Below are 27,217 nucleotides of genomic sequence, written 5' to 3'. Positions count from 1 at the left end.
AAAATCTGGAATATTTACATTCAAATACAAACGCCAGTGTTTACTGAATATCTTAAGTATAATAAGTTAAACTTATTATCTTAAGTTTACTGAATATCTTAAGTGAATATCTTAAGTATATTTCAACCTGGTGGTTTCCTCACTTGTATAATGGGGTGATTATTATCCACCCAAAGTACAAGGTTCTTAAGGGAATACAATAATGATAAAGCACAGCAGAGAAATTACTAAAGCTATTTGTAGAATAATTTGCCCCTTTTCTGTCCTTTATGGGCCCCACGTATAAAGTATAGCAATGGGTGCAAATGAGCTGCCCAATGCTGATATCCATTCAGCCTCTAGGCCATTAGGGGCTGTATGAGATTCCTATCACTGGGATACCAAACCACAGAAATATATTCTTCCACAGTTTTGGAGGCAAAAAGTCTGAAATCAGTGCCATTGGGCCTGATCTAGATTTCAGTTGGGCCACACTCCCTCCAGAAGCTCTCGGGGAGAACCTGTTCCATGCCCCTTCCAGCTTCTGACACCTGCCAGCACTCCCTGGCTTGCAGCCACCTCCTCTAATCTCCAAAGCCAGCATCTTTGTCTCTGTTCTGCCATCACATCACCTTCTCTGTGAATGGATCAAATATCCTTCTGCCCCTCCCCCTCCTAAGGATGGTGGTGGTGGTTTAGTTGTTAAGTCGTGTCCAACTCTTTGCAATCCCATGGACTGTAGCCCTCCACGCTCCTCTCTCCATGGGATTCCCCAGGCGAGAATACTGGAATGGGTTGCCATTTCCTCCTCCAGGGGATCTTCCTGACCCTGGGACCAAACCTGTATCTCCTGCTTGGCAGGCGGATTCTTTACCCCTGAGCCACTAGAGAAGTCCCTCATAGGATATATGTGATTCAATTTAGAACCTATTCAGATAACCCAGGATATAATCTCCCCATCTCAAGGACCTGAACTTAATGCCATATAAGGTAATGCTTACAGGTTCAAGGGACTAAAATTTCACACCTTGGGGAAGGACATTTTAAAGTCTACCACAGGTACCAAAAACACAAAGGACAAATAGATCAGGAAAAGAAGCTTCTTAAAAATTTGAATTATTCCTTGAAGTAGAAATCATAATAATTCATACCCGAATTTATACTGGGATATGAATAAATGTTATCAGTCTTCCAGGCAGCATTAAGACAGAGTCATTAAATGGACATGAATTTGGTTTAAGAAATCAAAACATAAAGGTGAGCCTAGCAGAGGACCCTAGCAGGTGCATGAAAGTCAGGTACAAGGCAATAGAAAAGGATCTGAACCCCAGGGAGGGGCTCAAAACAAAAAACAGACAAACTTCCCTTTCATTTTCTACCTTAGCTGAGAGCCATCCTACATATAAGCCACAAGGGAAATGAGAAACCCTGACTACCAAACATCAATCTGAGAGCTCATTCTTTCATTTCTTGCAACAAATGCTTATCGAGCAAATGTTATATACAGGATGCTACCCACAGCATTGGGGATCAAGCAGCCAAGAGAATGGATAAAAGTGCTTCCTCTTGTGAGAGCCACATCCTCATGAGAATTAAGTCAATTCAGTGCAGCAACTGTTTACAGAGGACCTACTATGTGGCAGATACTTGGGTGCATGTGCCCAAATTGATTCCTGAACTTCCTTTGCAAAACAAAGTTGGTGGTTTTTCTAAGAAACTGGCCTGTATTGTTTTGAGGTAGACACTCAAGCCTCCCAACAGTCTATCCTGCGAAGGTCAGTGCAGAAGCCCAGAGCACATGGGCAAGCTGTTTTTCAGGATATGGTGTAGAACCTAGAGCCACCACTATCCACCTCCTCACCTTGTCAGCCTCACATAACAGATTCTGAGAGCTCCTCCTGTCTCTCTGATTACACACTCCATGCTTCCCACAGGAGGGCTGCATGATGAAGTGGCATTCCATCTTCTCTGCCGGGTCATGTCAGGCTCAGCACCACCACACCGAGGGGGCACCCCAGTGGCTGGAGGGGAGCCATTCTGAGCACGTGAAGAATGGGGACACAGGGGCTGGAGAGGAGAGGGGAAGTGGCTCCTTTTCATTCTGCATGTGAGCGTCTCTGGGTCCCATAAATTCCTCTACCCTGTATATTTCACTCAGCTGTCTAAATGAGGTTTGCTCATATAGCCACCACTGTGCAGAATCAATCATGCCCTTCTGCACAGAATGTTAATTGTGTGCCTCTCAAAAAGAAAAAAAAAAAAAGCATACTGCAGAGGCCTTAGAAGAAATTCAAAATCTGTTTGGCTTTGTTTTTAATTCACCATACTTTTTAAACTGCTATGTGAAGTAAATAGTCACAGTCCCAGGCGTGATCCAGCTGCAATCCAGGTGCCTTTTTCAAGGCGGGGGAGAGGAATATTAAGAAACCTCTTCCCACTCCCATCAATTGTTCTACACAACACTTCCCAAGTCAGCTGCCGGGTTGCCTGAATAAAGAAGCTCTGAGCCCTCCCAGGAACGAGTGTTCTGGTTAACTCCACACAAAATGGCCCATTCAAATCAACCTGGGCTGCAAATCTTTGTTGTATCCCGCAGGGGTTGACTCATCTGAGAGGTAGGAAAGGAAAAACAACAGAATCATCTCCTCAGCTTCCTTATACCACAAAGCAGTTACTATCTGAGGCTGCCTATCACCAAAGTGAAATTCACTAGGTGAGAGGTAGCTGAAAAAGTCTTTACGGAGTCACCATCCAAGTGCCTGCAAATCAGTCATGTCTGTTTCAGGGAATCTTATTTTTTATTCTGTAGAGGTCACATTATTAAACTACAGATCATGATATCATGTGCTTAGAGAGGGCAGAGATGCTTTGAACACACACACACAGACACACACACTCTAACACCTCTTTGCAGGGCGGGCAAAGAGCTGACTCCACAGCTAGAGACTTCAAGGATCCCATTGTTTTCAAAAAGGCCGGATGGACAGTATGACAAGCATACTGCCTTCCACCACCAATTTTGGGAACATGTGAAAAATACGGTATGCTGCTTGCTGGTATGTGGTCCGAGATGACTCATAAATCTTCCTTTATCTCCTTCGTGGTGTTAGCAGAAAAGGATGAGTTGCTTTTTTCCATCTCATTCTCCCGTCTATCTGTCTGTTAGCCGTGCCCTTGAGCAAAGATTACTGATGCCCTGCCTTTGATATATGACACATCACCCACAGCAGCTTTTCATCAAGTGAATTAACCTGGAAAAATGCAAACCCACCTGCCAGTTGCTTCCAAACTTTGCACAATTCCTTTGTGTACTTCCTCTCTAGCGTGCATCAGGCAGGAAAGCAGCAAGGGCAAGCTCAAGAAATATGGAAAATTAAGAGAATCTAAGCTGGGGGCTCTGGGAAATAGTTCACTGGCTGGAGTCGGCTGCTTTTGCATAAGCACTTTCAGAAGAGGTTTAAGTGAAAAGCGCCAGCTTAAGCCACACTTTAGAATGCTTTGCACCTGAGCTGGAAAATGCCATTTTCCCCCAGTCATTTTCCCCCTGTGTGGCTGGAATAATGACAAGAGCCTTGGCAGTCACTGATGACATGGTTACAGAAACTATTTGGTGATTTCTAATCAATAATCAAGACGGGCTGAGGAGGAGCCTAGAGCAGGAAGGAGTAAGCAGACTGAAGAAAGACAGGAAGAAAATAAACCAGGCAGGAGCGAAACTGAAGAAGAACAGGGAAAGCAAGGCTGAAATGAATCTGGAGTCTTCTGCCAGCCCCTTGCACAACAACTCTATGAAGCCAGATTCATTGACATTTGGTTTCAGAAGGCTCCAAATTACTATGAAAGAGTAAAGGTAGACAGCAACTTGGATACCTCACAGTAATCCTCAGTCTACATGTTCAAGCAGAAGGCACTTTGGAAAGCATCAAGTCAGCACTTCTGCACCTTCAGCTAGAGAGAGCTGAGGTTCAGAGAGGACCCCAGCCATCCAGGGTCACACAGCCAAGCAAGGTGGGATTAAGATTGGAATTCAATCTCCCCAATTCCAATGCTCTATCCAATGCAACACACTCCTCCCAACCAGGCTTTAGATTCCTCCCCCAACTCAGCCCACCCTCCCCCCCCAAAAAAAACATTTATACTGACTTGAAATTGGATAGAACTTGCTGCATGGAGAAATAAGAAAGATTTCTTATTTTAGCTCTATTATACTAGACTGGGTGTCTCTTGTTTACCCAGGTATTAAACATTTTCCTCAGTCTCATCCTTGATTCTGATAATAAAGCTGTTATTCTTTTCAAGGCAACACCCACTATGTGTGACTACTTGAAGGGTTGTGATGAGAAAGATCTTCCCAAAATGTATTAAGAAGAAAACTATATCCAAAACTAGCAATCATGATTTTTTGCCCATACTCTTAATTTTAAGGGAAAGCTACAAAGACTGAGTTTGTGTTTTTTAAAGGGCATTATTAAAAATCTGTCTTTGAAAAAAAAAAAAATCTGTCTTTGGATAGTCCTGACTCAGTATACAGGCAGCCCAATATTCTAGATGAACATTTATACTTCTGGCTGATATGAACAGATTTTTTGAAATGGTTCTGAAATCTTTCATTGTCAAGGGAAAATTAAATTTTATTATTCACTATACTTTCTAAGGAAACAAAGGTCATTGCCAGATTTTAGAAAAACTTCTCACAAATAAAACCTGAAGTGAAAGTGGTATCTTGTAGACGTTGGTTAGTCAGAAAATTAAATTATCCAAGATACCCTGTTTTCTGGGCATTCTGGCAAAATTTAAAAAATTAAATAAGAATGGGATAATATATGCACACCCATCAGCTGATTGAAGTAAAATAGATGGTAATTCCTTCACGGAGTCAGATTCTTTGCTGGTAGGAAGAAATGAGGTATCCCTTCTTTCTGGTCAAATTAACGCTGCCCATAAAACGGAGCCTCTCGGGTAAAGACAGTGGTAGAAAGTAGATGAACGGGTTACATTGGAGTTTTTGATAAATCTGATCATAGTTGAGATTATACACAGTTAGTTATCCAAACAATAATAATAACATATAACATTTATTGAGGGTTTACTATGTACTGTGTATTCTAATAACTTCATCTGTGTTGCCTTATTTAATATCCCCACATTATTGTAAGACAGATATTCTTACTAAGCCCATTTTACAGATAATTGTAGCTCAGAGAAGTTTGTACTTTGTTCAAGCATAGCAGCTGGTAACTGGGGGAGCCAAGATTCAAATCCAGGTGATCCAGCTCCAAAACCAATAACATTTTACAAAATGAATGTGACACAGGCCTCTGTGTTAACACTCCAATCAAGAATCCAGGCATTGCACATCTTTATTAAACATGACTCTGACACTCACCTAGTGACTAAAAAGAACACCTAATTACCCTATTCACTTACTGCTCTTTGAGAAGCAAAACTCTGATATCCTTCAAAAAGGTATGCCAAAACCTCGGGGAACTAATTTTTTAGGGAAAATAATTTCCCCTAATAATTTTAGGGGAAATAAATTTTCCTAACACACTTCCTTCTCAGATAGTCCTCCATTTCATATTGCAGTAAATTATACATACCATCAAATTTACTATCATAACCATTCTGAAATGTACAGTTCAATGGCATTAAATATATTCACATTGTATTCAACTATCACCACTGTTCATTTTCAGAACTTTTTCGTCATCCCCAACAGAAACTCTGTCCCCATTAAACAATAACCTCCCCATTCTCCCTCTCTCAACCAGTGGTAACCATTGCTCCACTTTCTGTCTCTATGAATGCCACCACATAGAAATGACATCACACAATATTTGTCCTCTTGAATCTGGCTTCTTTCACTTAGCATATGTTCAAGGCTCATCCACACTGTAGCAAGTATCAGAATCTTCTTCCTTTTCATGGCTGAGGAGTATTCCATTGTGTGTACATGCCACATTTTATCATTTCATCAGACAGACATATGGATTGTTTCTACCTTTTAACTATTATGAATAATGCTGCTATGAACATGGGTGTGTAAGTATCTGTTCTTGTCCTTGGTTTCGATTTTGGGGGATATATACTTAGAAGTGGAACTGCTAGATCATACAGTAATCCTATCTTTAACTTTTTGAGGAATGCTTCTTTAACTTCTAAATGCTGTTTGAACATACCTAAACAGTGAGTTCCAAACACACAAGAGCCTTACACATTTATGTATATCTGATTCACTTCTCTTGTACACACGAAAGTAGCACAACATTGTAAATGAACTATATTTCAATAATTAAAAAAAAATAATTTAAAAATTGGATCCTTAGGTTCATAGCAACAAAATTTCTCACTGAATTCTCAGTGACTATTTTTCTAAATGAATGAATGATCAGATCAAACTCTAGTTCTCCAGAGTGAGGGACAAGATAGCACATACCTCCTCAGAGAGCCTATAGTACAACTCAAGTCTATACAACTTCCCCGATCCCTGATTTTTCTCTGTCACAAATACACACCCAGGAACATATTTACCTTGATGCCAAAGAACATTAAAATAGTACAAAGGCCAGCATGAAAAGGGGTGGGGAAAACTCAGTAAAGCATTATCTGTAGATGGAAAGATTCACTGATGGAGCTGAGGTCTTTATCCACCACCCTCATCCTTCTATATCTACCCATCAGCAGTGAGGAATGAGAAACCAGCAAAGATTCCTTTCCACTCTGCCCATGCTAGGCTATTATAAAATATGGGGATGGGCCAAAGAAGGGTGATGATAGTGACGGGAGGCTTTGCTTCCACCGCTATTTGAATATCAATACCTCTTTTTAGTTCATTAATTCATCAAGAGGGTATTTTCAACACATTAAATTCAGTTTCAAAAAAGAATGAGCTGACACAGTCAAATACACATGACCAAAATCCATAGTGCACTTCCCCAGCTGCCCTTACCAGCCACTCTCAGTCCTGTCCTGGGGTCTGGGCATCCATTACTCTGGGCTAATTGGCAGGCCTGATGGAGGAAGGGGAAACTCCAGGCCACCGTCTGGGCTTTTCATTACTTAAGTGCATTCTGACTTGAACTATATTAATGGGGCTCCAAATTTTAACTATTGACGGCTTTCAATAGGAATTTACATTTCTGTCCTCCTGGGGACCACCAATCACTAAATTCTCACCTGTAGTGAAGACAGCCACAAGGGGGAATTGGTTTCAAAGATGGAAAGCGGTGATAATATATGCGCTGCACCTTCCCACGAGCAAATACACATAATTATCTTTTCCCCCCTCTTTCAACATTAAATTTTCAACTCTTTACTACATCTTTTAATGAAAGCAGTGACTGAAAAATATAAACATGGATACATAATTCCCAATGAATTGGTCTAAGTGTAACTTGTAAAAACTGGATTAATGGTACAAAGCATGTACTTTATAAAAATAGCCTGTAGAAAAAAGCATTAAGCAATTACAACTCCAGCTCTGAAGGCTCCAATATTATAGGGTAATATTTCCTTAATGTTAGACTTCATTAACCCTAAGATAATCTCTCATAAATTTTGCTTATTTTTAAGGAGAAAAAAATAAATTATGTTTATTAAACTACTGAGTATGTTTATGAAAACAAGACATAATCTAGTGCCATAAACTTCTTGTCTTTATCTGAATGATCAAGGAGCTCATAAATAAAATATCACATAACAAAGTGAGTGTTAAAATTCATTACTGTAATAGCTATGTTCATGATCTATTTCATTAACATTCCTCCTCTCCTTGGATAAATGGGCTTCTTAGCCTACGAGAGGAAAGCCATTTACAAGACAAAATACTAAGCCGCTTTTTCTCATTTTCCCTTATCTCTTCTATTCTTAACTTTCTAAATTAATTCTTCTCTTAAATCTTATTGTTCCTTCCAGTGTAACTCACAGCACATTAGAGAGAGTGGAGAGAAATAGAAGCAAAGAAATGGGTCTACAGAGTATAAGTTAATTAGGGATCTAAGTGACTGGTGATGAGATTTGATGACACGAAGCCCCAAAGTGAATTTAGAAGCTTATCTTCTTAAAATATTTGAGAATAAAATACAAATAATAGAACCGCAAGAAATATTCAGTATACCAAGGAATCTAAACAAGCTTAATAACTAAACTCCATTTCCTGTTTAAACTATATATTGCAGTTTCCATGAACAGGATTTGCTAACCTTTATCTTCAGTGATTTTGCTGGTAATTTTATTTTTATAGATGTGTGTATATACAAATACTCAGAGAGAAAGGTGAGAACTTTCCTGTGAGTTACCAAAAACAGATAGATGTGCATAGATGGGACCCTAAACCCACAGGTGAAGTGTACCAACACCAGTCACCGAGTGGACTTCCTAGCTAAGGAAATGAACTGCAAAGCAACAATGACATTGGTTCTATGTCCTCCCCTGGTCATTTGTTTCATCTTAATTCAACAGAGTCCTAGGCTGCAGCATCCTCTACCCAGATAATAACCAGAGGATGCTGTTTATGATAATGGCAGAAATTAAAACAGAATTTTACAACCGCTGAGCTGAAAGAAGTCCAAAATCCCCACACGAATATTAAACAGTGTAAATAAAAAAGAATCCACTCATTTTTATTCCCAACTACCTACCAATTTATCTGGCACTGGTTCAGAGTAAAGACCACATTCACAAAACTCCACACGTATGTAGACAGTAAAAGGAATACTTGAACTCAACAAGCATTTATGAAGGGCTTTCCCCTGTATACAAAGGAAAGGAGGCACAAGGGGAAGAGGAAGGTGGACATGTGCCCTCAAGAAGTTTCCTTCTGGTTGGACACAGTCTGTAGCTGATGCATCCCCATGCGACACGGGGCATCAGTGCTGGACTAGAAGAGCACAGTGAAGGGAGGAAGCAGTGCTGTGCGGGCTCCAGCCAGGGCTTTAAGAATGAGGTGACACTGAGCCGGGGCTTCAGGAGCAGGTGAGATTTTGGTTGTCCTAGAAGGGATCCAAGCGGGAGGAACTGCCTGGGCCAGTTTCCTCACAGCGGACAAGAGACTGGACATGAGACTTCAGTTTCCAACTCCACCTACAGATCAAGCACCAGGAAGCAGTCCTAACTGGCCCTTCCAGAGAGGCTGACAGCATTCACACAGGAGAGGGAAGAGCAAGTCCCAGGACCCCTGACACTCTCACACCAGTTTCCCTTAAAATGGGATGTGTGGTCCCCCAAAGTATTTTCTGTGGCACACATCCACACCAGGGCTCAATAAGAAAATTTTCTTCAAAAAGAGATTCACAAACTTAGGTCTGAGCAAAGTGCCCTGTCTTACGTAAAAACAGCTCACAATTACAGAGCACTTCCCATGTCTCAGACACTGCTCTAGGGACTGTACACCCCACATTAACTCATTTAATCCCCCAAATAGCTCTACTCTTAGCTCCAGTGTACACACAAAAAACAGAAGTAAAAGAGAGGTTAAGTGGCTTGCTCAAGGTCACACAGCTAATAAACAGCAAGGCAGGGATATAAATGCAAGGGGATTGATGGCAGAACCCCAACTCCTAACAGGCACATGGGGCAGAGATTACTGTGTGCTCATCCCAATTTATTTACTCTACGTCCTGGGCATGAAACTGAACTACATCTCCCAGCCTCCCTGCGTATGACTGAGTTCCAGCCAACAGAGGGTGGGAAGTGACATATGCCTCCTCCAAGCCTGGCCCATCAAAACTTCCCACAGAGTCCCTTCCACATTTTCCCTCTTCCTCTCGGTGCTGACCAGTGAAAAGCCTCCAGCAGAGAATTCTAAGGCCCCAGTCACAGGGAGAAGGGAGTCAGAAGGAAGTGGGAAAGGACAGAAAGAGTCTGGGTCCCTGAGTCACTGTGTGGAACACAACCTCTCTCCATCCCAAAAATCAGTTGGATTTTATGTCAGTGATAAATCAGTTTCTATTGCGTTAAGCCCTGGAACTTTGGTTACAGCAGTTGCCTGCCCTGACAGATACATGACACCAATCTGCCTGCTGAATCATCCCTCTGGCCTTAGCCTCTAAATGATTGAAAAAAGAGGTTTCAGAGTCATTGCCAAGAATGTGGCAGTCTAGCAAAGTAATGCAGGAAGAGTCTAGACTCAAATGAACCAGAGCTGAAATCAGGTCCTACAGTTTACTGCTCTGTCAGCTGGGGCCAGTTACTAAACATTTCTGTGCCATGGAGTCCTAGATATAAGTACTAAATAATTCTAGTGAGATTTAAGGGAAAACGTTTGTAAAGTACTTAGAACAGTGATGAGCACATAGACAACGCCAAATACTACTATTCTCATTATTCTGTTAAGTCTCTTACAAAAGAATACCTGTATCAAGATTATGTTTGGAACAAAAACAAAACAGTAAATTATCAATGGCCTAAACAAGATACAAGTTTATCTCTCTTGCATAAAAGAAGTCCAAAGGTACATAAAAGATATCCAAAGGTATGCCAGTCCAGAGCTGGCATGGAAGCTCCAGAAGGTCATCAGAGACACAAGTTCCTTCCAATTCTATGCTCTGCCATCTCTAGCATGTGGCCCCAGTCCTCATGATCCAACAGAAATGCTGGTGTTCCAGACATTACAACCAGTTCCATGCAGCAGAATGGGAGCAAACAAAAAAGAAACACCTATCCCTTTTAAAACAACTCTCTGGAAGTTCCCCATGATATTTTCATATGGCCACGCCTAGGTCCTAGCTGCAAGGGAGGAGGGGGTGGCGGTACACACAGCTAAAAACCAAGCATCTTGTTAGTAAGAGGACAGAGAGAATCAATGAGGGAAGCGACCAGAAGTCTCTTCCTCAGCACAACGAGTAAAAGCAAGCAAGCTACACTCCCCATCCAAAGCTCCAGTGAATTCTTGAAAAAAAAAAAAAAAAATCCTTAAAATGCAAATACCCAGTACATACCACTGCAGTTTCTATTCTGCCTCTCTACAGTCCATTCTCCACACAACAGCCAGAGTGATATGTTAAAAATTTGAGCCATGCCCCCACTTAAAACCCTCGAAAGGCTTCCCACTGCAAATCAAATTAAGGAGTGTGGATTTATTTGGGGCAGAAGGTCCCACCTGGTCCGGCTCTGTGCACCTCTCTGACCCCACAGCGTGCCACAGTGAGCCGCTTCCCACAGCAGTAGGGGGCTGGTTTTGGCTGCTGCCTCAGTCACACACTGAACAGACCCGCCCAGAGCCTCAGCACTGTCTGTTCTCTTGACCTGAATCTCACCTACCCCGGATCTTCCTTTGACAGGCTCCTTGTTGTCACTCAGATCGCAGCCTTCAACACCGTCTTATCAGAGCTTCCCCTGACCCTCTGGTCACACCCTCCCTAACAAACAGCACATCACCCTACCTCAAACCTCAGCCTAGCACTCATCACTCTCTGACGTCTATCTTGTTTGCATGTCTCCTTCCTTATTAGAATGCATGTTTCCATTAGAGGAATGTCTGTCTTACTCACTGTTCCTAAAATGATCCCACCCACTGAAACTCCTAATTATCATCTAAGTGGACATTCATTAATACAACAAATATTCACTGAACTTCTGGTATGTGCTAGGCACAATGACATAGTGACATGATACTGCCCCACTCAATGTCCATTTTTACTATATAAGCGGACTGTACCAACATTGACATTTCTGTTTGAATGATGTTCATTTAATCAATAGACTTTTCTGAGACTCTGAGCACAACAAAATGACGTTCGAGGAGTCTGGTAGAGTAAGATACTGAATCCATGTTAATAGTGTGTGAAAAGGAGGGAGGAGAGACTGTTTTAGGTCATCCAAAGACCCCCAAAGTGAACAGCAGTCAGAGGATTAAAAAAAGTTTCCCATGAGGTCAGGAGTATATGCTGGCCCCAGACACAGTCCAGCATGTATACACACACATACACACACACACAGATGTATTTTTTTAAAGGATGGATTCATACCCACATATGTCCTCCGCAGGAAGTCCAGGGAGTACAACTGCAGGAAAAGTTACAAACTGTCTATGGTTCCCAAGGACTAGGGGATATCATACAGCCGAAACATGCAAAAGATACACAGAAGTGCTGATGACTGAGGGAAGAAAGGAGAAAGGAGGGGGTGGGGGACAAAAAAGTGCATGCTAGCTGGAGGAGGGGAAACAAGAGAAAAAAGGAAAACAAATCAAAGAAAGAACAGCTATTAAAAATGCTGAGTTGAAAATGTTTCAGATGGCCTCTGACATCTAATAAGTCATCTGTCTTTCTCAATACAGAAAAGTCATTACTTACTAGTGAACTAATACCAGCAACTGTGACAAGTAAAAACAACAAGGCTCATAAAAATATAAAAGTTCACCCCTTGCAGTTAGGCGGGGGAAAAAAAAAGGAATGTATTCAATTTTTCAGATGAAAAACATTTGAACCGACTGAATTTATTGTAATGCAACTTGTATTATATGTGGGGAAAATGAAAGGGGGAAAAAAATAGCCCGTCTTCAACTTTTCCTTGGAAAACAGAATACAATGCATTTTTTGAGAGCCTGAATTCCTCATAGAAACCAGTCATAAATATCAACATGGCATCCTGGCTACTGGCCATCAATTCTCACAACAGAGGCATGAATTAATAGTGCCATCTGCCCTACCCACTAGGACCTCGATATAACCACCTCCTCAGAGGGTATAACCCAGGCCTAATGTTCAGCATGAGGAATGCAGGTCTGATAAAGAAGAATTTGAGAGCCTTCAAGGCAGCCAGAGGCACCGGAGGGCTCTTGTTCCCTGGAAGAGGCTAGACACAGCAGTGTGCATAAACAGACCAGGCAAACTGACGGCACAAGGAGGTCCTCAAAAGCAAAAGGAACTGTGTCTTTCCAGAGCCATAAATGTCATCACTATCTTAGGACTCATTTTTGATTCCTGTCTTTCCTCCATTCCTGCAGCCAACTGACTTGCAAGCACTCAATTGATATTAAAAACACAGCCTGAGTCTCTCCACTTCCTTATATCTTTACTGCCCACTCCCTAGTTCACACCACCACATCTAATCTCAGAGGTTACCACCATGACCTTCTAACTGGACCCCTGCTTCTGTTTCTGCTTGCTGGATTTCCAACCTGCAGTCAGGGTGGTTTTAAAAAACACCAATCAGATTCCATCATTCCACTACTCAAAATCTGTCACCAGTTTCACTGGTTTCCCTTAGCATGTAGAATCAAATACAAACTGCTTACCAGATTTCACCATCTCCCAACTGGCTCTGACCCCCTTCTTCTCCTTCAGCTTTCCTCTCCCCACATTCCTACCCAGCCCTTCTTTTGTCTTTCTCTCCCTTGAACTTACTTGGGGTCACTGCTGTTCTTTCTGCCTGACCCACCTCTCTTGCATCTTTACTCAAGAGTTGCCTTTCTGAAGAGGCCTTTCCTGGTCCATTTGTCAAAATCGGGCCTCTTCCTCCAAGTCACTCTCTAAGCCACCTCCCTGTTTTATTGGGACCATAGGAAATGTTCCCATTTAAATTTTTTAAAATTTATTCATCATCCTCTCCAACTATAAACTTCCCCAACAAGAATGTAAATTCTCCCATCCACTGGTACATGCCCAGCATTCTCAACTGCTCCAACAAGTTCCTGGCACAGAGAAGGTGCTCAATAAACACCTGCAGAATGAATGAATAATGAGATGAGAGGGTGATAAAGATGAACAGGTCTTGAGGTTACCCAACTCACAACCCCACCCATTTTACATACAGAAGAACAGAGCCAGGGGAAAAAGTCAACCCCTCTTCAGTAACGGTTAGCACACAGCACAGTGCTCCTAACACCATCTGTGCCATTTTCCTATCACCAAGGACCCAGGTTGTGAATCTGATACAATCCCAGATGACATCTAAGAAGCAAAGAACAACTCAATACTGGAAGATGGATAGTATTGTACAACTAGGAGAAAAACAGAGATAAGGTACATGTAGACAGTGATAGGTCAAAGTAGCTACCCATGATCCAACTCAGACTGGAATGGATATCAGAATTGCAGGCGTGAGTGGATCCAGGGCAAACCCCAGAAACAACAAACTCTTAAACAGAAAAGCACATCAGAAGAAAAGCAGCGCATTATTTTAACACAGGCTTTCTCTAACACACCATCCTGGAATGTCAAGTCTAACACAATGACTACAGAGAGAGATGAGAACACACCCAAGAAAAGGCTGGCCCTGGCTCTGCTTCTCACTCAGATGGGTTAGTCACTTAACCTCCTTGGACCTCATTTAGGATTAAATCAGCCTGGGCTAGACTTGTGTAATTAGTGTACACTGTATTTGACTATACTCAGGTTTACCACATATACTCTTTGTGGAATAGTTTGATATCAAATTTATTTTTAGAAGAAATTTTGTATCATCTCCAAAATGAAAGTCAATATCATTTGCCAATGATCCAAAAGTTATATACACATCCACATATGTAATTCAAGCTAGGCTGCAGCAGTACTTGAACCGAGAACTTTCAGATGTTCAAGCTGGATTTAGAAAAGGCAGAGGAACCAGAAATCAAATTGCCAATATCCGCTGGATCACAGAAAAAAAAAAAAAACAAGAGAATTCCAGAAAAACATCTCCTTCATTGACTAGGCTAAAGCCATTGACAGTGTGGATCACAACAAACTATAGAAAATTATTAAAGAGATGGGAATACTAGACCACCTTAACTGCCTCCTGAGAAATTTGTATGCATGTCAAGAAGCAACAGTTAGAACCATACATGAAATAAGAGACCAGTTCAAAATTGGAAAAGAAGTATGTCAAGGCTGTATATTTTCATCCTGCTTATCTAACTTATACGCAGAGAACATCATGTGAAACGCCAGGCTGGATGAAGCACAAGCTGGAATCAAGATTGCCAGGAGAAATATCAACAACCTCAGATATGCAGAGGACACCACCCTCATGGCAGAAAGTGAAGAAATACTAAAGAGCCTCTTGATAAAAGTGAAAGGAGAGTGAAAAAGCTGGCTTAAAACTCAACATTCATAAAACGAAGATCATGGCATCTGGTCCCATCATATTATGGCAAATAGATGGGGAAACAATGGAAACAGTGACAGACTTTATTTTCTTGGGCTCTAAAATCACTGCAGATGGTAACTGCAGCCATAAAATTAAAAGACACTTGCTCCTTGGAAGAAAAACTATGACAAACCTAGACAGTGTATTAAAAAGCAGAGACATTACTTTGCCAACAAAGGTCTGTCTAGTCAAAGCTATGGTTTTCCCAGTAGTCATGTATGGACATGAGAGTTGGACCAGTTCTTTGGACTGAGTGCCAAAGAATTGATGCTATCAAACTGTGGTGTTAGAGAAGATTCTTGAGACTGCAAGGAGATCAAACCAGTCAATCTTAAAGGAAATCATCCCTGAATATTCATTGGAAGGACAGATGCTGAAGCTGAAGCTCCTATACTTTGGCTACCTGACACCAAGAGCTGACTCATTAGAAAAGACCCTGATGCTGGGAAAGTTTAAAGGTGGGAGGAGAAGGGGACAACAGAGGATGAGATGGTTGGATGCCATCACCAACTCGATGGACATGAGTTTGAGTAAGCTCCAGGAGATGGTGAAGGACAGGGAAGTCTGGCATGCTGCAGTCCACGGGGTCACAAAGAGTCAGACATGACTCAGCAACTGAACAACAACAACATATGCAACATGAGAACAAAATCCTATTATTAAATTCTAGCCAATGCTCTTAGATGAGTACTGAAGGCTATGAGCCTAAGACCTGATCTCTGTTTTTTAAAAAAATAACAAGTGTTAGGAAGGTATTAAAGAGAGACCAGCACCACACTGGTGCGTTTTCCTGGATGAACCAAAAGGATTGGAAGCAAATTAAGAAGGAATTCACAATTCCATTGTGTGAACCCATGCTGGCAGATGCTCTGTCTGTGTGCCATCTCAAGCCATCTTGCATGAATGTAGATGCACATCCCACTTTGGACAATACTGGCTTCAGCACACAATCCTGAAGGTCTCCTCTAACGCTCTACTACTCTGTGACTGAAGATGAGTGGAGGTACCCATATGATAGGAGAAGCAACGGATACAACAATTCTGATGAGGCTGAGAAAGGGTCTCTCAAGAGGAAATGAGAAACAAAGATCACTGTAGGGAAGTAAGCAAAGGGATGATGGTGTTGATGACCATGAGCACTTACTGTAGGCAAAGGGTCCTAAGTAATTTCATCTTCACATCTTTTCTTTGAAGTAGGTAAAAAAAAAAAAAACTTTTAACATCATTATTAAGATATAATGAACACACATAAAAAACTGCACATTTAATATAAATGATTTGATGAGTTTGGACATATCCATACTCCAAGTTTCTATCACCATAATCAAGGTAATAAACATATCCCACCATCTCCCAGTTTCCTTGTGTCTATTCCTTGTTTTTTGAGGCAGATACAATTATAATTCTTATTTTAAAGATGAAGAAACATCAAACTTAGCCAAAAAAAAAATGTTCATTATTTGGCATAAAGCAACTGAGATTAAATGTCTCCCAAACATTTTGTCCATGAGCTAAGACAAGACATAGTAGGTTAAACCATATGAAATTCCCCATATTTATCTTTTACCTACAGAAACAGCAATTTCATATGTTCAAACTAACACATTTTACATTTGGACCCAATATACAAAATACATACATACACATATATACACATGTGTGCATGCTAAGTCACTTCACTTGTGTCAGCCAACTCTTTGCAACCCTATGGACTGTAGCCCTCCAGGCTCCTCTGTCCATAGGATTCTCCAGGCAAGAATAATGGAGTGGGTTGCCATGCCTCCTCCAGGGGATCTCCCCTACTCAGGGCGTGAACCTGCATCTCATGTCTCCTGCATTGCCAGGTGGGTTCTTCACCACTAGCGCCACCTGGGAAGCTCATATACATGCATACAGAATACAAATATTCTGATATGTATATGTATGTGTATATATACACACAATGTGTATATCTAGTATGAAAGTTTCATAAACCAATATTTATCCTAATTATGTGCCATAATTAAACCTCTTAGTGGCTTTATTTTACAAATGAAAGTTATATCAAACATTTTAAAAATTGAACTCCAATATTTTCAATTCTCTTCTATTTTTATAATGTTGGCTACAACCCACTAAACTGATTTTACAACTAACAGGCTGCAACTCCCACCTTGAAAAACACTGAATTAAAAGAACCCTAATCATAACCAGGAAAATGATGGAGTCACCTTGAGTCAGACAGTGGCTGGCATTTCTTGCCACCCCCTCAAGTTGTAAACAATGAGAAGTTTAGCCCTAAATGTTTGCTAAATAAACAGAATTTCTATAATGGAATGGCAAGAATTGCAAAAAAAAAAATGTACAAGTTCAATTGTGTAAAGGAAATATAAGGGAAAACAACTTTGATAGATGTCTAATTTTTTTCTTAAATTGCTAAAGAACAGTAAAAGCCTATATTTAAATATCTGAGTATGAAGCTAAGTAGCAGAAGATAAGTTTGAAAAATTCAAGGTGGTTTCCTGTTGGGAAAGAATTCAGAGCTAAGGAAGAGTAGGACATGGAGTGGAACTCATTCTCATCTCAAGTCTTAAACATAAGGATATTATTTGACTCTTTAAATCACATTCATGCTTTACTTTGAGAAAAGTTATTTAGTCAAAAAATTCAATCCTAATGGCAATCCAGTGTAATGGAGAAAACACTAGATGGAAGTGCTGAAGATCTGTCATCTACATAGTGAGTTCAGGAAAGCTACTTAACCCTTTGGGGCTTTGCTTTCTTAGGTAAAACATAGGATTAGAGTCTGGAGCATCTTCTACACATGTATTTTAGGACCCTGTGACCATGAACTATCTGGTGTTGATTTTCAGATCATTTTAATGAAGGGACACTGCATTCCAAGATTACCCAAATGGTGAAAACTCCCAATTTTGCGCATAAAAAGTCAGACCAAGCTTAGGAGTCTCACCACGACAACAACTCAAATAATCCCAGTGCATCCCCTTCCATGGAAGACAAGCCACTCGGGTGCATTACTCCTTCTCAAGTCTGGCTCCTATCCTATCTCATAAATTACAATTCTATGTATTACAGTATTTTTTTCATGCTAACCAAGTGCCTTTCTTGGGGTTTCTTTCTTGAGTATTTTCAGTGTAGAGGGAAAATTTACTTGAATAAAACCAGAATTAAATCTTTTAGTGGCTGTATTTTATTTCAGAAGATAGGAATTACTGAACATTATTTTTATTGAACCGTCATTTTTATCTTAACTATGGTTTAACCTCGTAATCTAATTATTTTTTCTAAACCTACTTCACAGCTAATAAAAGAAAGATATGAAAAATTAAATTACATTATAAAGCATGAAGCAAGTGTAGCTATCATGAGACTCTCAGATTGAAAAACTAGCATGAACTAATTCTACACTGTTGAAAAGCCAGAATTTTTTTCACCCATATTAAAAAAAGTTAAATAAAAAGAAGAAACCTCTTTAAATAGAGTAATAAATCAGGGGATACTAATTCCTGTGTGTAACTTTCAAACCAAGGTTAAATCATCAGAATAGAATGCCAACTTTTCAATCACAGCAGAAAGAAGAATCAACCCTACAAGGCCAACTGGTAAGGTCTCTGTCAAAGGGATTTGCAAAAGAACTACTCCCTCTCTCCTCTTGTCTGACTTTTACAGCATTTAGTTTTCAACTCTAATATAATATTCTTGCTTTCCTTTAGTTTAGGTCCTAAATGCTTCTACAAGTGCCATATCAAATTTAAGTCCCTCAAAAGCATGGCACCCATGCCCTGCAAAACACCTTTATAGATAAATAGCTTAAAAATGATTGATAACTTCATTCACAGTGGCAATTCTTTGCACCATTAGGAATCCTGTGGGCAACACATTCAAGAATTATCTAAACTTCTGACAAATATTTTGAGTCTCCGCAAACAGGGACAACACTTGCTGCAAGTCAGCAGAAGCTACAATATGTGTATGTGTGTGTATATGCCTAATTTACGCTTAGATTTTCCTGAGTCCTGAACTCAAAACTCTGATCTTAGCAAAGACAGCAAGTAATCCCTTCTTTATAGTAGTTTAGATGAAAAATATTTAAAGTCATTTTACAATTTACCCCTTAAGTACAGGGAACAAAGACCACCAAACTAGTTGTAAGGAGAATGCAGTGGGCTGGGATTTTTGCTGTTTTGGTTTGTTTAAACAAAACACCTCCACCAGACTGATATTAAATCATGAATTTAATGACCTCTCAACTAACTTCTGTGAGCATGTACACTGTATAAAACATTAGGTGCAATGAAAAGTACAAAAGGAATTAACATGCTTCTGCTCCCAAATGAAGAACTGTTAGTCTAGCTGGTGGTGACATGTAAAAATGAACAGAGACCAAATATAGTATCTCTACAGAGGAGAAACTTGGCCAACAACTGAACAGATGCTTTAACCAAGTGATGACATTAACATCACCAGGAAAAGCAAAGTTGAGATCATGACCCCTTGAGATGGGGATAATAAACCACCTAAGGTGATACTTTCCCTGAAAACCCATAATCCAATCTAATCGTGAGGAAACAGAGCAGACCATCCCAAGTTGAGAGACATTCTACTAAACAGCTGACTAGTACTTTTCAAAACTGTCAAGATCATGGAAAATAAGGAAAGGTTGAATTAATAGACCAGAGGAGACTAAGCAGACACAACAATAAAATACAAGGTGGTACCTGGGAGGCAGAATCAGCTGCTGGAACAGAAAAGGGCATTCATGGAAAAATTGATGGAATCCAAATAAAGCTTGGAGTTTTAGTTAATCAGGTTCCAAAATTGTTTTCTTAAATTTGACAAACGTAATCTGCTGATGTGAAAAGATAACATTGGGGAACTGAATTAGAGGTTTATAGGAACTCTCTGTATCGACTTTGAAACTCTCTTACAAAATTAAAGTTATTCCAAAGTTTATTATAAAAAGAAGTCAATTATGTGACCTTCACCCTGATTAACACATATGCATACACACACAAATACACCCACACACAGAGAGAAAGGTGGTAAGTAAAATACGTCAATAAGTGGCACAGGGGTTTAAGACACTAAGCTTACATTCAATCTTATAAAACTGCCATTATTTGACTATTTTCAACCTACAAACCAGCATTTTCATACGAGTCAACCTAGTAAATAGCTGTGGGCTGGAAGACTTCATGATGAAAGGTAACCTCTCCAGGCTGCATATGAAGGGAACTGGAAATAGCAAGCAGGACACATTGCAGAAGAAAGGGACAGGGTGAGCGAAGGTGGGAACACACTCGATGTGGTCAGGACAGGGGGGACATTCACCTGTGTCAGTGGGCCGGCAAGTGACAGAGGACACACTGGCCCCAGAAGGACTGTGAGCAGGCCCTGAATTTTAAGCCATGACACAGAGCCTGGCCTCCCAGTGACCGGAAGAACACTACAGCCACTAGTGACACTGACCTATGACCTAGTCCTACTGCACTGATGCCTCGTTCTCTAGCCCAGAGTGAAGTTTGAGTATAATGAAAGGATCAGTGAAATACAGTAAGTCCCAGACATATGAACAAGTTCTGTTCCAAGAGTGCCTTCATAAGTCCAATTTGTTTGTAAGTCCAACAAAGTTAGCCCAGGTACCTGAATAACAAAATCAGCTACATAGTACTGTACTGTAACAAGCTTATAATACTTTCCATACAGACAATACATAAAAAAACAAACACACAAAAAAATACAGAAAATATTTTTAATCTTACAGTGCAGCTTAAAAATCTTACATTTTTAACCTTGTACAGTGTTACCGTACAAGAGTTGGCATAGAGGCACCTTTGTTATCTTTAAAAGTCCACAACCTGAAGGTTTGTATGTAGGGGACTTACCGTACAAATTGGCAGATTAAGTCCTCACTCTGGCTCTGCCACAAGTGTGGTGAGAATCCCTCAACAAGTCCCGTACTCAGCCTCCATCTCAGATCCCACCCCGAAAAGGAGGGGAAGTGGAGGATGGTCTCTAAGGCCTCTTCCAGCTCTAAGATGCTAACTCCGACAGGGGATGAAATATGTTTCCTAGCTCTCGGGAGCAACATGTGGTTCACTCGAGTTGAGAGAATGATGCAGGTCCGTGAAAGCAAAAACACTGAGAATAAAAGGACTGTGTTTTTATACACAAGAGTCTATTCTTTTATGATACATGTCTAGACCCCTCTAAATATTTAAACAACAATACTGTACCAGTATGAAAACTCTCTAAATCAGGCTCTGTGGTTAAGGAGGATATATGAACAGATGTGATCTTATTAAGGCCCTAATGTAACGCACAAACAATTTGTCATATCTGACGGGTATTGTTAAATTATGTCCACCTGCCAGAGGCAACCAGAGAAATTACCAACCGCCTTTACTCTGCTTCTACTCAAAATTCCCTAAAAAGCTCCTGTAGATGTGTCCAGGATATGTATTTTTTAAAGCAGTAACCTAATTGTCACCAGCATATAACAGCCAATGTCTCGCAATTCCTTTTCATGTATATTTTATTTATTATGGGCCCAACTGTTTCAACACCCTAGTGGTTCAACTTTAATGTAGCTCAGGAAACCCCCTAAGTAATATCACAAAATGCTTAACATCTGTGAAACTTGGACCCAAAAATGTTCCAATTTTTCCGTTGGTTTGGGAGAGGGAGATGGTGGGGGGGGAGGGTGGCCCACGCTGGCGAGAGTTTTCAGGAACAATCCGGCTCCAGCTCACAGTTTTTCTTTATCGCCTCACAGGCAGGAAGAACATTTCAGGATTTACCTTACTAGACACTCAGAATTATTTCAAACCATGAAATAATGAATGTCATGCCTGCTTCAAGTCAGTTTAAAAATGAACCCACTTCCTTTCCTTTCTCTAAATATTTGCCTCATCTCTCCTTCTTGCATTACAATATTTTAATTAAGTAAAACAATGAAAAAAGAGAGGGAAAAGAAAATGAAGTGTGAAGCATGTGGCCTATTTCCCAAGCTTTTTCAAAACTTCTCTGAGCTCTTTGGTCTCCAGTGGTGTTTGAAATATTCTTCACCCCACTAAGGAAAGGATGAAAAATTGATCTCCTCCAAACTTCAAATACTGCATATTTCTACAACTGCAGACTGCAAGAAAGAAAGGCAGGCTTAGGAGGTACCAGACCAAACAGGAAGCAGTTCTCAAAGGGACCACAGCTCAGCTCAGGCAGTTCCACGGGCAGTGTGTGTACACAGCGCTGCTAGGAGAATAAACACCAGCTCTACTTCTGAGAAAAATCAAAGCCAGTCCTGGAGAAACCGAACATGGGAGTCAAACCTCAGTCGTTTGGATTAACTTGTAGGAGAAGGTCAAGCTGGATCAACACAAGCCTTGAGAGTAAAGACTTTTGTTTTTTTTGTTTGTTTGTTTGTTTGTTTTTTGCAAAATGCAAGTGTACTCATTTCAAAGTTCACCCAGATCCATCCTTCTAGCTTTGTTTCTCAGCAGCCTCGTCCCAATTCCATTGTGCATGAACCACTGAGCGCTCACTAGTCTCCATGCAGACTGTAAACCTCCTTCCCCCTTCTCCTGAAATGCCCCATCCCCGCTGTCAACTTGGTGAAGTCCTTCTCAAGTTTCAAGGCCCCACTTCCAAGGTCACCTCCTATACACAGAGAACAGCAGATCCCCCAGCACTTTGTGCATACCTGTAAGACAGTAAAGTGGTTCTCACCCTGCCTGAGTGGCATCAAAACCTCCCAGAGAACTTTTCAATAAAACACCAATCTCCCACCCCATCCAGAACAATTCTGTTCTGAACATTAGTAAAATTTTTTTAAAGCTTCCCATGGGATTATATCATGCAGCCCAGAGTGCAAACCTTTGGTACACACTGAGTTATCACACCGAGCACCCTGTACCCCAGGAATAACGAGGCTCATCACCACAAGGCTTGTCGGCAAGGATGGAGGGTGTGGATCCTTAGGGAGGCTTCTTTAAGAGTAAGGAATGTCACATGATTTCTTTGTCCTCCTCTGGCTGAACATCATCAATAGCAGTGCACCTCCCACCCACCTCCACAAGGGGGTAGAGGTCTAATCAAAAGTGGGAAAAGACTCCCTACTCTTCCACCTCCGCTTAACTTCCCGCTGCTTCCCCAACAGTAAGCTCTCTGCGACTTTTGCGCCCTGGGCCCTTCCTCTCCAGCTGGTCCAAACTGTGTGGCTGATTCACAGCTTGCTGACCACTTGCTCCCTTGAAGCCTTCTCTTGGCCACTTCACTTTGCAGGGGTTTCCCCTCCCACTCCAGGCCACTTCACTGCTCACCTGTCCTTAAGTGCCTTGATTGGTTAATGATCTCACGGGATGAGTGTATGTGTGTGAAAAGCTTTGTTGTGGAGACAGTATGGAAATATGTATCTTACAGAGATTTTTACCTCCTGCCCATAGGGCTCACTATGTCTAGCAGGCATTCCACATATATTTGTTGACAGAATCCACACAGAGCTGGCCCTCTTCTTTCCAGGGCAGGTTGTAGGTTCAAAAAGAAAGGTAAAGACAAAGAATTGTTGTTGTTCAGTCCCTAAGGTGTGTCCGACTCTGTGACCCATGGACTGCAGCACGCCAGGCTTCCCTGTCCTTCACTATCTCTGGAGTTTGCTCAAATCCAAGTCCACTGAGTTGGTAATGCCATCCAACCATCTCATCCTCTGTCACCCTCTTCTTCTCCTGCCCTCAATCTTTCCCAGCATCAGGGTCTTTTCCAGTGAGTCAGCTCTTTGCATCAGGTGGCCAAAGTACTGGAACTTCAGCTTCAGCATAAGTCCTTCCAGTGAATACTCTGGGTTGATTTCCTATAGGATTGACTGGTTTGATCCCTCAAGGGACTCTCATGAGTCTTCTCCAGTACCAGTTTGAAAGCATCAATTCGTTGACACTCAGCCTTCTTTACGGTCCAACTCTCACATCTGTGCATGACTATTGGAAAAACCATAGCTTTGACTACATGGACCTTGGAAAAAAGGACTGGTTAAAAATTGGGAAAGGAGTATGTCAAGGCTGCTTATATTTATTGTCATCCCACTTACTTAACTTATATGCAGAGTACATCAGGCAAAAAAGACTAAGAACAGCACTGCTCTAAAAATCCACATCATAAACATCACACCAAATACTCCTTGGTAGATAGTATTCGAAGAGGACTTCCACAACCTTTGCCCCATGGTGGTACTCCCATGATTATGTCAAATAGTAAAAGGGTATTTGCAGCTACAGTAACTTACTCATCAATTGGCTGTAAGATATAGAGAATTAACTAGATAATCCAATCATGTGAGCCTTTTTTTTTTTTTTTTAAGCAGAGATTTTTCTCTGAGGAAGCCAGAGCCACTTGAAGTGTAAGGAGGCGTCAACAAGAGACGGACCTTGCTTGAAGAAGTGGCAGGGGGTGGAGGGGGACCTGAGGAAAGAGCCTGAGAGTATTCTCCAGAAGCTCAGAGTGAACTCTAGCAAGCAACCACCAAGAAAATGAAGACCTCAGTTCTACAAAGATAAGAAACTGAATTCTGCCAACACCCGGAATGAGCTCAGAAGTTGAGCTCCCAGACTCTGCAGGTGAAAAATGCATCTTGATAAGCATCTTGATTTCAGCCTTAAAAGACCTAAGCCAAGAACCTAGGCAAGCCTGCCTCCCTTACAGATAATAAACATTAAATAAATAAATGTCAAGCCATTAAGTTTGTGGTAATTTGTTACAGAGCCACCCCCAACCACTGCCCTCAAACTAGTTAGATGAAAAAAGTCCCTCTTATAAATTACCAAACATACCTTAATATCCTGATGAATTACATTCCACATATATGAGAGGCTTCAGAAAGAGTAAAAAGATTAGACTAATGCAAGGTACCCTCAGCGTGCCTCTCACAACCCATTCTATTCTTCTATTGAGAAAGGTGGTAAAATGTCATAATGTCCTCCACATTAAGTCCTATTAACGAAAGCCATTTATGAATTATTAGCAATTGAATAACAAATCACGTCACCTGTCTCAAAGGTTATTTACTGGGTACGGTCTGACACTGACCCATAGGAGTTGGAATTCTTAGTTGCCACTCCCTGAGCCTGATATCTGGAGAGTACACCACCCAGCACAAGATAACTATTCGACCCTTGATGTAGGGATGAGGGCACCTAGTGCTCATGCCAGTCTCCCAGGAGGCCAGTAGTCCTCCTGCTTCTTAGTCCCCACCTTGCCTGGTGACAGATGAGAAGCAGGTAGTCACACTGGGGCTCGTGGTGAAGCATTCTGTACATTGGCTCTCATGCGGTCTCCCTAGATCCACATATCATGCAGGGCTCCCTGAAAGGCCATGTGAAGTCAGCCTCAAGGACCCACCCTAGGGCTAAGAGAGGATGAGGAGCTGTGACTGCCCAGCCCCACCAGCCACCATGCTGCCCAGTAATGCCCCCGGCACACACAAGCTTTCCCAGAAGCCTTTCCTGAAGTCACCTGCCAGCCACCACCCCTCAGCTGCCTGCTCCTGTCTGTCTGCGTCAGCATTTGTCTGAACACCGCATCTCCATCATCCATGGGCGAAATTGATGACGACGCCGTGGCAAAGGAATGTAACTACATCCTATTCTAAAAGCACACATTTATTTTATTTTATTTCAGAAATGTATGCATAATGTATGGCTGTACATAAATGTTTTTATAGAGCCTCTTAAATGATTTACCATGAGGTATGTGTTGATTATAATCTCTGCTTATTTAAGAGGGCCTTGTTTACCCCCATAGTAGTTAATACATTGAGACATGTTTCAACTAACTGTGACACCCGTAAACAAAAGTTACTGATCTACCTCGTGAGTTATAAAACTTGTAACATGCTGTAAACAGCTCTGTCATTTTATTTAGCATATTGCATTGTGTGAGCTGCCTTATTTATCTAGTGGTAAATCTTTATGTATCAAAAATGCTACAGAAGGCACAACAGATAAATTACAGACAGACACTAACATCTGACTAGTTAATCAAACAAATAGGACATGTAACAAAGAGAAAAGCTATAAATATTGACAACAAGCTGCTTCAGTCACAAAAACATTCAATACTTCAGTTCTCAAGTGTGAGTTTTATATCAGTCCCCTGGAAACAGTTTGTATCCTCCAATAAATTTTTACAGTTGATTCACCTGCCTGATACCCCTCAGCCATTTCCTTCAGAAGCTGTCAAACCCGCCAACGATAATATATGGCCCGACCAACAAGAACAGCTGTAGTCATTCTCTCTGCAGGTTCTTGCACCCTGTTCTGCATAAAATAATACATCAAGATTAATTGATTTCCTGTCAGTCTCACAGAACAGAAAATTAATTTTCATGTAGCTATTTTCCCCAGCATATGAATTTTGTACATGGCAAGTAATTTAAGTTTTTAATTATTCATGAGCAAGGAGGGGGTGGGGAGAAACATGAGAAACATGAGCTTGCCGAACCCCCAAGGCCAATGCCTGGGCCTGGGTTTGTGCTGAGGCAACAATAGCATTCGCTAATGCCCATATAAATAATATATGTATTAACATACATCTTAGTACAACACCAATTTCTCTCACTCTGACCCGAGACTACCAGGTCACCCTGCGGTACTCTGTCAAAGTCGCCGGGCTGGTTACATGTGACAGGCTGTGGGCAAACACAGGCCATGGCCGCCATATTGAAGTGACCTCTGCTGGCCCCTGGGTGGCGGCCACGGGGCCCCAGCAGGATAGGAGGTAATTTAACGGTCAGTGTGTGAGGGGGAACTGAGCACAAGTTGCTAATCAGCCAGGTGCTACCTCAGCGAGCCTTCCATTTGCAGGTGCCACTGACTTGTGAACGAGAAAAATGTAACCATAAAAGAGAAAGCAAGCATGGGACTCACTCAGGCCTCATCTTTCACAGACTCTCTGCAGACCAGCATGAGCAAAACTGTCTCCTCAGAAAGGGAAACAACCACACCGTGAGCACCTCTGGCAATCGAGTGTATTTGCTAAAATGCCAACTAAAATGCTCCCACAGTGCCTCCTTAGAAATTTCATTGGCATACTTCATAAAAACTGCCAGACAGGCAAATGTACACCACCCGCCTCCAGTCACGGAGCTGGATTTAACCCTGTTAGGACCAAACATGGGTTTGGG

General features: G+C 41.3%; 1 protein-coding gene across 3 annotated transcripts in view; it reads right to left on the bottom strand.

The window, feature by feature from the left end:
• LRMDA (leucine rich melanocyte differentiation associated) overlaps positions 1-27,217 on the bottom strand; it is a 1,173,646-nt gene that overhangs the window by 820,971 nt on the left and 325,458 nt on the right. The window lies entirely within an intron of this gene.

The sequence above is a fragment of the Dama dama genome, chromosome 15 (genome assembly GCF_033118175.1).
Source record: "Dama dama isolate Ldn47 chromosome 15, ASM3311817v1, whole genome shotgun sequence".
Taxonomy (NCBI): domain Eukaryota; kingdom Metazoa; phylum Chordata; class Mammalia; order Artiodactyla; family Cervidae; genus Dama; species Dama dama.
This window is presented reverse-complemented; position numbering and strand designations above follow the sequence as displayed.